Source organism: Bombus pyrosoma, linkage group LG12, assembly GCF_014825855.1.
Source record: "Bombus pyrosoma isolate SC7728 linkage group LG12, ASM1482585v1, whole genome shotgun sequence".
Lineage (NCBI taxonomy): Eukaryota > Metazoa > Arthropoda > Insecta > Hymenoptera > Apidae > Bombus > Bombus pyrosoma.
In genome coordinates, this window is record NC_057781.1 from 473,083 (window position 1) to 486,733 (window position 13,651).

General features: G+C 39.6%; 1 long non-coding RNA gene across 1 annotated transcript; it reads left to right on the top strand.

Annotated features, from left to right (window-relative positions):
* Positions 1-241: 241 nt before the first annotated feature.
* Positions 242-9,299, top strand: LOC122573436. The gene is made up of 3 exons (XR_006318739.1): positions 242-524; positions 7,134-7,660; positions 7,749-9,299. It is a non-coding gene; the product is annotated as an uncharacterized LOC122573436 (long non-coding RNA).
* Positions 9,300-13,651: the final 4,352 nt, after the last annotated feature.

The following is a 13,651-nucleotide window of genomic DNA, read 5'->3' on the forward strand; positions in this document are numbered from 1 at the left end:
CTCGAATCAGTGGTATCGTGAGTAATTAATTACGGGACGCGTATTGCGATCGCGCACTGATTATGCATACGGCGCGGAGTTCAAAGTCTCGCTTCCAATATTCCAGAAAACACGTGTACTCGACTAGCGTTGAGTTAAGCTAGGCGTATATTGTCCCATTCGACTTTTCTTTACCACCGCCGTAACCACCGCCATTGTCATTGCCATTGCCATTGGTGCGGGATGGATGCATCACATATACGCGCGCGCAATCGCGACAGTATATTGGTTGCATCGCTAGACGGCGAACGCGAAACATGATTGTGTGAGCAAGCGGAACGTGTCCTTGACTGCACAAGTCCGCTATGTCCTACACACCCACCTACCGGACACCGTGAGTCGAAGCGGACCGAAGAAGAACGCACCGCGCACCGCTCCTGCCCGCGGGATCCGTATGCGTTCAGCGAGCTCAATCAAAAACGAGCAACAGAAAACGAGAAAAGAAGAAAAGAGAGGACAGAAAGAGAGAGAAAGGGACAGTCGAGGTGAGTCGAGTCAAGCCTGAGAAGGAACATAGCCACGATGGTAGTAGAATGATCTTAACGAGACGAGCAGCAAGAGAGAAGGAGTTTCTTCGAGCTCCGACCTTCCGATCCCGTTTTCTTCCCTTCGAAAGTCCTTGTTGAATATCTGCTGTCTCGTACCGATCACCCCCGAAACCAATCCAACGACGCTACACAGCCTTCTTGATTCAGCTGGATCGTTCGACTAAAATATTGCTCGTTGTTTCCCCTAGCCGATCGTGCAATTGTTTTTCAAAGAACAGAACTATACGCCACGCGTTCTTGTTGCTGGAGATGATAAAAGTCAGTGTTTCCGGTTCGTTGAACTGGAACTGAAACGAAGTATAAGATTCGGTCTACGGAGCTTGATCATAGACGACTCGCTCTTAGTCGAAGATACCCGGATTACAGGAAGCTTCGGAAATACCGAGTACGCGATAATTTCTACGATTAATTAACGAGATCGTACTGACCAGCAGCTAATGGGAAATATAGTTTTTCAAATAATTAATACATTTCAAATAGCATATGACAGCGAACGAAAGCGCAAAGCTTTGAGTATCGAGTCTTTTTATTATGAGGTTTAGAAACATCGTTGCTGTATAACATTTTAAATCATTATCGCCTTCCGACAATTGCGTTTGTCACACTACCATTTGCCGTGATAGTCATACTAAACATCGATGTTCCTTTATTCGGCCACCAAGCGGAAATAAAACTTAAACGGAAATCAGACCGCCGTTTCGTCATCGAGGAAGACGCATGAATACATAATGATGTTCTTCGTAATCTTTAGACACAATTTAAGGGCTTGGACATTATTTGCATCCGTTAAATCACATATCAAAGTACAATTTTTGTAATATTACAATTGTCACGTGCAATTTATCCATGGTTAGAAGTACAATAACCTTATATTTATCAAAATTAAAAGAAATTCGAAAGAATTGATTATGATTGATAAACGAAATTCGTCAGAATTGTGTAATACATGTCTCCGACCATGTAAACGATAGTGATTATGCACTTGGCGTGACGTGCACGACACAATTTTCGCAATAAAAATTACATTTAAATATGGATGAGGCGAGTATTTCATCAAGATTGCAGTTCACGCGCGACACACTTGTGATTCATCGGCTGAAACGTCGCACGTTCGAATTCTTTTCGTATCACGAGCGACAACAACGATAATCAATCATTCTCTGTTGCTTAAAATAGACGTGTCACCCTTCAGATCTAGCCTGACTAATATCTGGTTCAACCCTTTCGCGTACAAAGTCAATATAAGAACACCTAAACGAAGAAAAAACTACAATCAAATGGGTCTGTTATTAAACATTGAAAAACAAACATTGCAGCTACTACTTTACGTTGGTCTGAAACAAATGCATAAATAAAGTTTGGCCAATTACTTCTAAATATATAAATATATTCATCAGAATATAAATAATAATAAGAAGGAGTTACCGCACCGCAAGCAACGAAAAGTACTTGGTGTTCGCGTGTAATTAGCAGCGGTAGAGTTTCCTAGTCGCGTCGTGATGGTCGAGGTAGTTCGCGAGGAGAGAAAGGAGGACTCCGCGGAGGAAAGACGGAGCAAGCAACGAGCCAGAGGGGGAGCAAGAAGAGAGAAGCGGGCACAGCAGAGAGGGCCACTGTCACTGCCAGGGCTACGGTGAGGTAATATCAGATTCCATGCCACGAGGCACTCGGCCGCCATCTTGGTGTACGCTGTTCTCCAACGCGACTCTGTCGTTCTTCCACCCAGATTCCTTTCGATTCGTTCACCGTGATTCGAATTACACAATTCCGCCTGAGAAACATCTCGTGTTCTTCAATCCCTTTGCAACAAACTTACCAGGGCGTTGCATATAAAATACATAAATACGATATGTTTCTTGTTTATCACACGAGAAAAAATCTAAATTACTATAAAAACTCGTTACCAACGACGAGGAAAATGAAGTTGACTATCAACTTTCTGCCTATGCGATTAGATTGATATGACCTATATCACGAGGAGAAATAAACAAATCAGCAACACTGACTATAGAACTCGTTATCACTGCAGCTTAAGTAAATTGAATATTTATGGCTGGATTATGATTTGTCTAGCACATTTTTAACTTAACAACTAGACGTATAAAAAGCATATCATTTCAATTTCTATTCGCGATGAATATTTATAAACATCAAGCGTTAATGCCCTGAGGAAAAATATGTATGTATTTCAAATGAGAAATTAAACGACTTATCAGTAGCATGGAATTTTTACAGTCATCGATATTTTTCGATGACGAATATAAATCGTACATTGGGTGTACATTAGTGTAGGCCATCGACAATTCGTATTGATCTTAATGACAGGTAGCTGAAAATAATTAGATAACGGACTTTGAAACTTCTACGCATCACCGATCGAAATAAGGGCTACTGTAATTCTTTGAAGAGTGAAAAAGAAAATGATCGAAGAATGAGGAGAAAATCGGTCAGTGCAAATAATACGGAACAAGAGAAATGCTTGGCAGATAAGAAGCAGTGGAGGATTCAAACGTTGGCAGCCGGCAGCACAGGAAAAGGTGGGACAGAAAACAGCAAATGAGAATTAGGAACGAAGAAACGTAATGGTCGTTGTTTAGCCAAGAGAGGCCGATGACATTTATCCGAAATGAGGTTCCACGTAGCAAGCTTGTTTGTCCCGGCAACGGATTTGTAGCCTTCGCTAGCTCACTAGGCTGGTATTCGTCTGGTTCAGGCAGAAAGACCGAGAGAAAGAAACAGAAAGACAGACAAAGAAGCACGTCTCAGGGACGAGGAAAGAATCTGATGGTGTGAGAGAGGGAATGAAGAAGAGACGATGCAGAAAGAGAGGAGAAGGGAGGAGGCGTCGCAGGACGTTCACCTTTCCTCTATGGGCTTGCAAGAGCCGGCTTCAGCCGCCATTACACAATCGTTGAGTTCGCTTGTCCGCTCCTCGACCACCGCCGCCATGTTGGTACCGGTCGGTACGTCAACTACGGTTCAAGATCTTCACGGTGAAGGTTTCAAGAGTTCCACAGACGGGCACGCTATGCTGTACATATCGTAGAATGTCTCTTTCGTTCTAAGCATCTTCAGTAAACGATAGCATCGATATTAACCATAAATATGTATAACGACCGATCAACGGTTACGCTACAGACTGTACTTGCTTCCTTGGATTTTCTCACAGTTAGTTTTATTAATCGCGTTTCGAAGTAATGAAAATGCTAAGAAAGTATGTAGAAAATTCTGCCACGGTTTCAATTCCAACTAATTGCGATCGAGATACCAAACGCGGGTAAGATAACAATACATAAGTACATCGAAGTCTCGTGGAAAGAAAGAAAAATTAATTATACCGTTGCTATGAAAACAATTGCAGCCTTATAAAGCACGTTTGTAGTTAAGAATCGAGCGAATCGGTGCGCGGTAGAATTACATGATTCTGCTTTTAAGCTACCGCGCACGAGATTTGCGAAAATCACTCTCTTGGGTGGTCTATAGTCATACAGTGTCGTAAAATCGCGATACTTCGACGTGCGTAATTGGAAGAAATTATGAATGTACGTTTCCTGTGCGTTTCTTTTCTTTTCAATGTTATTTTTTAGCAATTATCCCGATCCGAGTTTATACTATTTCCTTCAAATGATTGAGTTTTATGATGCAAAGAGAAGGCCACGTGTCTGTCCGACTGAAAATATCGTGGGAGATTCGAACGCGTGGATAGAACGGATAAGCCAGGAGCGCGTAATACGTATGGTCAGCCCACGTACTTACACGTCCACGTCTGCGGAGAACAGTACAAACGACGCGACCGTGTCACGTGGCGGGATTACGGAACGAAAACCTGCTACCGAAATTTAATGCCGACGACGTCGACGAACTTTTCTCTTGGATAAGAATCAGAATAAACTTCGAGCAACGGTCTTAAGCGTTACATCCAAAAAGATAAAAACCAGCAAACTAGTTAAAAACTCTGAAACAAAGTTAAGCAAACGAGATTTATTTCAAAGCAGGAATTGTCAACATTTTCTAGAAAATATCTTAAATTACAATTGATATTAATTTATTTTATAAAATCGATGTCTTATTATAGAGATATCGAAAGCAAAGATATTCAACGAATAAGGCAGGATATATTTTTCATAGAACAGCTTGTTAAAAATCATATAAATAGTTATACCGAGATTCGACTTCTTTGACCGAGTTATCGCGTGTTATAACATTCTTCGAGTATCGATCGCGGACAAGATCTGTTTTACTTGAATCGGTATAAAGAATTGAATTGGTATCCAACGAGCGAATGTAGTTACTCCGTTCTTGTTAGTCGCTACGTTGCCGGTTCTACAAATTGCGAAATTCCTCTGCGTACCTGTCGGCCTTTCTGGATATTCTCCCAAGTATCTCAAGCGAGTCTACGACCGTAAATTTCAACGACTAGGCCAGTGCACTGACCTTGCTATAATGTTATTTTAAAAAACCAGATATAGCCGTCCTTTCTTTTAAAACCGCAATTCTATCTAGAATCTCATCACAATACGTGGGATTCCAATGTACAGGGTGTTTCGCTTCGTTTTAACACTTTCAATGCTTCTAACGAACTATTGAATTTCTTCGTGAGAAATCACCGTTTCCGAAATACTAAAACCATCGAGATATAAAAATTCAGCTATCGTTAATCTTTTTAGAATGAGATAATAACTATTAACTTTAATGAACCTTCAAACGCTATAAAAAGACATTGCATCTATTTTTGTACGATCTTTCCTTGCGTGTCTTCTGGTAGAAGAATATTACAGTCTGTTCAATTTTTTACATGTCGCCGTAGATCAAGTCAAGCTAGTCGCTACCAAGAAAGGCATACGTATAACGTGGCTCAACAAAGAACAGATGTTCGAGTGGTCATAGACGTGTAACTTGTAATACTATTGGTCGCACTCGACCATTCTAGAAGTTTCGATAAATTTCGAAATAAAATTTTATAAAAACAAAAGAGAAAATTATCTAACGATACGTTATTGGAATGCTATTCGAAGAAATATGAAGGAGTAAAAAATGAAAATAATTGAAAAAATCGTAGACGATGGAGTCATTCATCCATGGGATATTGACGCTATGGTTGGTTAAAACAGCATGAGTAAATACCGGTAGATAAATGAAACATTCATTTTGCAGTAAGGCTAACGTTGCTTGTCTTGTTGTTCGATTTTGCACGCACAAAGGACCCGGTCCTCGTGCTTATTCCTACCGCGTCTCTTCCTCGTTGGCTTCGGGCCCGTAGCATTCATGCACGTCCGTGAATAAGGAAAATCTAAGGTTAACGTCGACAAGCTCAAATATCTCCATAAAAGGTCGCGAAAACACGCGAAGTATGTCCAACGGATCGTCCGGCTTTTTATTTGTATTTCCCATTTGCATACGTTATGAGTTTCGTCTCATCTTAGCGTCGTACCGTGTCAAATTCAGGGACAAAAATCACCTCCATTCACTTCCCATCACGTCGATATTTCAATCTGAACGGTTGCTTCGAAGCTATTTACTATCTCCACTCTATAGCTGGTATAATCATCTACAAGAAGCTAATTATCGAATAATAACGATCATTGTAAATCATCGTTTTATAAACACACAATAAAACGACTGTGTATACGAGAATACTTCTGGGACTGATTCTTTCGTGTTCAATTTTACGGTATTTAAATCACAGTGATGTCGGGATTGACCTCGAATCTTTGAAATTTGTTTTACCCTTCGTACGATGGACGGAGTGCATGGCAAGTCCTAAGGCGTTTCTTTGGACAAGACTATGCGTGAACGTGCGTGAACGTGCGTGAACGTGCGTGAACGTGCGTATAAGTACGTGGACGTCCGTGTATAAGTAGGTCGGTCGGTTTGGTTGCCTGTCCCGTTACCAAGGAGGGACACGTGTAATAACAAGACATTACGCACCTCTTCGTATTTTCTTGCTGGTCACACATTTTTTCGTTTGACCGAATACAAGAAACGTCGACGAACAACCCCTAGCGTTAATGGACTATCAAATTCAATAAAAAAAAAAAATAATTACCAATATTTCAGAAACAACGGAAAGATAATATACATTCTAAGATAGATAATTAACAACAGACAGAAAATAGTTAAAAAGAAAGCGATATCCACGATTCAATTGTACAGAATATTCGTAAACGAGCAATCGGCGAAGCAAGACTATTAATTTCAGAGACATATCAGAGAGTTAGATGACAAGTTAAAATGAATTATGTTAGCCATTAAGTTTACATGTTAACTACGTAATAAATGCTTTATTTATAACATAACTGACGGTTGGATAATAAACGACAGTAACAGTGTATTCAAAAACCGGATTCGCTGATGAGGAATCGTAATCGCATATTACGATATATCGCGCAACTTTGGTCGGTACTCAGATAATATCGTACACGCCACCAGAAAACCAAATATATTAATTAAAAATAAATCGCTTAATCACGCGTTGCTCGTTTGGAATTCATCTGTTTGATTATTTACGATCAACGGAGGAAATACAATTTTGTTGTATAATTGCAGATATTCTTGAAAGTGAAAAGCTACTTTTCCACGTGGTTTGTCTCTTCACCTCTATCAAAGAGGATATCTCTTTCTCTCCTTGGGAAGAGGGACGATTCTTCGACGGCCGCATTAATTTCTCGCTTCCGTGGACAGACGACGCGACGGTTCGAAAAGAGAAAGAAGAGTCCCGTCAGCGTGTTACACTGTTCAGCTGTAATAGTCGGTTGAGTAAGAAGAAAGCGGCCTTGCGCTACTTTCCATCGTTAGATAATATCGGTAATACAATTTTCTCTGGCTTTATAACTCTCAATCGTGGAAGAGAAAAGATGATTTTACAGGGTAGATACAGCAGGGTTGGAAATACTGAAAAATTTCTGCTGAATTTACCGGTGATGTAAACACAGTAATATACCGTTGGTTATGCAGATGATCAATAAGAACTTCTTTTTTACTTTTAGACACAATTTGTCTTGTTCTAGTCTCGAATAGCAAATAAATTTGTCTCTCTTCTTATGAAAATGAGTAGAATAGTGATAATTTTCTTGGTACGTAATAACAAGCATCTAATTTCACTATAATGGAATTCTGCAATTTATATATTTGATTTTATCATTGTCGCCTGAATAATTCCAGAAATGATGATGAAAGAGAAAAAATGAGATGCCTTTAAATTAGTGAGAACAGATGACAGCTCGATCAGCCAAGAAACAGGAATAGTTGAATGACTTCTGACGACGTTCTTCGATTTCGATCAGGGTGACCCAAGGATCAGACACAGGTCTTTCAAAAAACACTCGAGAGACTCAGAAAGATTAAGAATCGAGATACCATGAGTTCAGTAGGTCAAGGTTGTGGTGAGAGTTTGAGAGTAATCTGTCCTGCTCTGTTTTGCTCTGGCAACGGTTGACGAAAGAGGAAGAACACGGAGAAAGACGGGCAAAGGAATCATGACTGTGGAGGTATGAGGTAGCCATGGTAGGGGAACACAGGATGAAGAGGTATTCATTCTACGGCCGTAACACTTTTACGGATTACATTTTCGTGTTGCACAACCGCGATTACACAACCGGCATTAGATAATCGCCGAATCGTTTTAGACAAACTCGGGGACCGTTAGACGTTTATAAACGCTAATAAGTTGCCTGCGGTAGGTTCCTCGTACGGAAGACCTCGGTAAACTCTCTCAGCAATCCTTGTCATCTAGGAAGTGAGCTTCCCCGTAAATATTTGCTTGAATGTAGACCGCGTTTTAGTTTTATCCGAAAGTTCTTGGAAATGTATAACCTCTCAATCTCGAATGAACATGCACAATTTAAGCGTTGTTGTGAGAGAAATTAAAGATATTATACATTGAATTAAATTCGTAAATATTCGTTCCATAATTAAATCTACAAAATTTCTAATTGTTAAGAAACTGAAACTTCTTCCATTATTGCAATAATTGATGCAATTCATGGAATATTTTCATCATATTACTAAATACCTAATCCTAATAAATAATCTAACCTAACCTAATAAATAAATTTTTTAATGCTTTCTGAATATCAGATTTAAGCAAATTATAATCATTGATATCTAAAGCGAATTGGCGACTTTAATGTTAAATATCTAGATCGAGATAGCTTTGGACTTTGTCGTGGTTATCTCAAAAACCACTGCCGCTGACTATATGTACTCAAATGCATACATCCATTTTTCTTCGAGCCAAACCAGGCACAATCGTTCGCTCTATAATGGCGAATTGAGTCAGTAGGGTCACTCTAACGGGCTAACGGGTCATGTAATGGTGCAGCGTGCATTACGCATTCAGTGACGCAATCCTTTGATCAAGAACCAGCTACTGCCATTCATGGTGCGCGAAAGTTCAAACATCTTATTGAATAATTGGAACAGCAGGTTACTGTCAAACTGTCTTTCGGCTAAAACCTAATAATTACCCTTTTGCCCATGAAAATCACTAAGATACGTTTACTGGCATAAAAGATGAGTCAAATGTAGAAAGAGGAACAGAATGATCATCGACAAGGAAACGAAACGAGATTAACCATTCTTCATGAATGTCGATACGCGTGTAACGTCTTTCGATGGTACCATGCATACAATGATGTATTACAGCAAGTAGGCAAACGTAACTGTTTTATTAAACCGTAAGCTGCGTCTTCATGCGGTCGGTACTTACGTAATCGAAAACACAGAGAGTGAAAATCAAGCGTAATACTACTTTCGTTGGCGAGAAGAAGCGCCTCCCGGCACTTTTGCCGTGGCCGTGGATCACCGACTAACGGCCGACCTTCTACCGTTGTGTAAGTCTTCTCGAATATGAGGTCACCGAGATCTACGCACATATATCTAACATAATAACGTAACGAAACCAGACAGCGCGCGATTCCAAGTAAATGCAAACCAGATATCTAATTGTAAATGCATACATGGATACATAAACTACAGTCCATAAGTCATAGGACATTTGGTACACTTAGGAATGAATATTATAATTACAAAATGAATTTGATACTTATTAAAATTGTATATATATAGATAGTATATAGTAATTATACTATCTAGTATAAGGAAAAATAAATTATAGTATGCTATGAAGATCTTATTGCAGACATATTTTATTAAGCTCCTATCTTAAATCAACATGTGTTCTGATCTCTACGGATTTATGATGACTTTCGGTGACTTATGGTCAAGAATACATAATATATCTGTATTATCTATGAGTATACTGTCGATTGTGAGTGCTAGAACATCTATTGATACTTAATGCGGATTGAATGCTGTCCGCTGTGTTTATTTTATATTTATTTTATCGTAAACCTATTATTTATTACAGATATGTGTCTTGTATAATGTAATAATACTTATTTATTTATGTGAATAATATTTATTAGAGTTTTCCAATAAGTATGAAGAGTTGATGTCTCGATATTTGTGGTCGACGGTATAAGTAAGAGCCTATCGACTCTCATTAAAAATAAATGTAAAACGTTTCTCAACAAATCACTCAATGATAGTTTCTCTAATCGCTTCCTTTATAAACTTATCCTCATCATGTTACGTATAGTGGCTTTAAAAACCGAAAACGTACGACCTCTTCCTATTTCAGAAGATCATTTCGACGAACATTATAAACGTCGATAGCAGAACGGGTACGTTCTTACGTATTGGTTCGTGATGCTGGCTTTGATTAAAACTCATTCACCATGAGCTAGCGTATAATTTTGAACCGTACCAACTAGAAAAGAGTCGGTGAGTTCAACCGAATAAAAAATGGACGTTTTTCTTCCAAGAACGAATCGTGCGTTTCAAACAATTACATTACGTATCGTAATCGTCCATCAATTTCTATCCCCATCAGCTACTTTCTTGACAAGGTTACGTTAAATACAAAATTCGATGTACCAAGTGGAGCGAAGTTCGTTCCACATGGTTATTGTAACGCAATAGTGCTTCGTAAATGATTCGAGAGTACATCGTTTAAAATTCTATTTTCGTCTTTTTATTCATGTTCTTTTTCTCGTGTAATAGTCAGATCAATTTAATTTATTGCATGCACGTGACATATTGCACATACGTCGATAGAAGCAAGAAACTGAATTTATTCACGAGATTACAACAAAAAGGAATGAGCAGAAATATTTATTACGATACTGTTTGATTCTCTCTCTCTCTCTCTCTCTTTCTCTCACTCAATCGTCGTAGAATAGTTTGGATGTAAAACAACATAAACTGTATCTGTATGCAACGTGATTTACACCGTGCTCTTCTTTAAATGCTTTCATCGACCGACCACTCACTTTCTCACTTTCGATGATTGCGGTGATGTCTGAGATGCAAAGTTAAAACGGCAAGGATAACGTTAGCGTAAACGGTACACCCGTGAACTGTTATCCTTGCCGAGGTACTGATGAGGGGACCTACTGGCCCAGCGATCAAGCCGACACTCGGTTCGCTTAACAATGTCGCTTCATCGACACTTTCGAAAAGTTTCTTTCACATTTGATCATTTTTATACTTTCAAATATTTTTCTCTTCGCTTTGAAAAGCTCGAGTGTCATGATCTTAAACGATCGATTAAAACAAACTGAATTGAAAGGGTCAATAATTTCGTAAGATCCTCTGCCTATAAGTGTGTGATAGAAATAAAATTTTTAATTTCTCCATCGAGGTCTCGAACCTTTGTGATGTTACGTTCGATAGAATATCCGATCCCTTCAATGGGTACGCTTGATTTAAAATTCTAAAATGTCATTCAGACGTTTCGTCAGCGCGTTTCTTGACACGTGTAATTGGCTAGATTTTTGACACGGTTTACAAGGGTAAGCAATATCTAACAGCAGTTTGTGAAACGCTATTAGACTTTCATAACTCATTCGTTGCCTTTGTTCGTGTTTCACTTGTAGAATGAAGCAATTCGTGATATTCGAGCGACTCGAACGAAAGAACAAATTAATTTCATCTTACGTTATTACTCCGTTATCGTTGGACTAAAGCTCGAAATTGATATATATCTCTAAATATTTCTAAATATATTTATCTCTAAAGTAAACTTGACACCGAGCATCGTTAAATATTCAACGCGCTTACGTTACGTGTCGTTCTCGACGTGAATTTCCACTTCAAAAAAATGAATCGAAAATGAATAACGATCGTGTGCAAGATACAAATGAATCGAATCGATCCAGCCTGAATGTACGATAGAATAAAAGGTTTAAACAATGTTGAAGAAAAACAACAACGGCAAAACAAACTCCTTAGAATGTCGTGGATTGTTTTCGGTTGACATTAAGCCAACACGAGGATGCAATGAGACGAGATGTCCGATACAAGATCCGGTGACGTTGGTAGGCAGTGGAAGATGATGGGAGAGAGAGAATGCCGGTGTAACGAACGGCAGAACGAAGCGGGTGAGAGTGGGACAAAGGTAAAAAAGAAGGAACGAGAAGAGAGAGGGAAGGGAGGGAAAAGAGGAAGACGGAGAATAGTAACGCGGAATGCCCGGACAACGCTCCCGCGGAGCTGGGGCCAACTAACGGTCCACGCCACCACCATCACCACCATCGACTTCGATGGTCCTCATCATCCTTCTCCTCCTTCTCTGCCACTTCTTCCGTCTTTGTTTTTCTTTTCCTTTCTGCTTGTATGACGTTTTCGCAACATGCGTTGCGCGCCGCGACAGTGTTCAGTTCAGTTTGAACTTGGAATTTTCTTCTGAAAACGTTGATCGACCACTTAAACAGGAAAACACGTACAGCGCGCATCGGTCTGATTATGATCAACGATCTATCGTTTCGGGAGAATTTCTTCCTTCGTACACGTTTCTTTAATCTCTTATTTCGTTTTTTCCATTCGGCCCCTGTTTCTTCTCGCTTGTAAATTCTTCTACGATCGTTCCATATGTGGTTAAAGTTTCCATTGAAAAGGCAGACAGGCAAATGGATCATGGCACCATCTGGTATCAGGCTAATAGCTAAATTGAGTTATTAATGTAATACATCGTTGCAGCCACTTCGCTCCTCATGATCCATCCTCTTTGCTTTGATCCTTCACCTACACCACATTCCTATTTAGTTCTTCGTCCAAGCTCGCTCTTCGCAGAGGTTACACGGATGCGTTCAAATGCATCTTACATTATGTTAAGCTTCGATGTACACGATTGCCATTCAAAAGAAATAGATACCGTTATTAATTTCTGTTTTACCTTTCCTTTTCCGTACCTCGCGATCAATCCTGTATATAACAATCCTTTCGCCAAAATTTCCGACCAGATTGTATAGCGTTCAATGCATAAACTTCTACCGTAACTACGATCATTTCTTGTAGGATAAATGTTTGTTTAGAATAAGCAACTATGTACTCTCTGGTTCACGTAATCGAACATGAAGAGCGAGTTTTATATATATATAATCTGAACGCGGATACTCGTGTGTTAACCGACGTCGAGTATTTCTAAGAAAGAACAACGATATATACCTACATCCTGCGGTCCATAGCATCCGGGGGATGAATCCAAATAAAGGAGTTCCCCTGCACGATCAAAGATTCGAAAAAATCTCAAATTACGAAAGTCTTGGTCCGATCCTCCTACTATACGTTCTAGCTAATATCAATGTTCATTCTGCGATCTTATTCTTTCCTCCTCCATATCTAGACTAGGTGCAAAAAAATGGTTTTTGTCGAGCCGCAAAAGCACCGCAAGACAGTCTCCTGAGAGGCTCGGTGTGAATCCTTAGGTCTTCCCGAGGCATTCCACCGGACTTCTTTTCCTATCTCTTTTCCGCCTCGCCTTTCTATCTCCTCTCCTTTCGCTTCTTCCTCTTTCTTTCTCTTTCCCCCTTTCGTCCTCACTCCCTTGTTTTCTCGCCGTTTCTGACAAGTGCGTACAAAGTATAGCTTATAACTTGTTGCTAGGAGCTGGTTACACAGACGCGGCTCCACGCAGGAATCCACGTTTGTCGGAAGTATTGGCGAAGTCTTCATTTTAACTGTTTTTATTCGTGCATAAGCTATGTTAATTCTCCTGAAGAGAT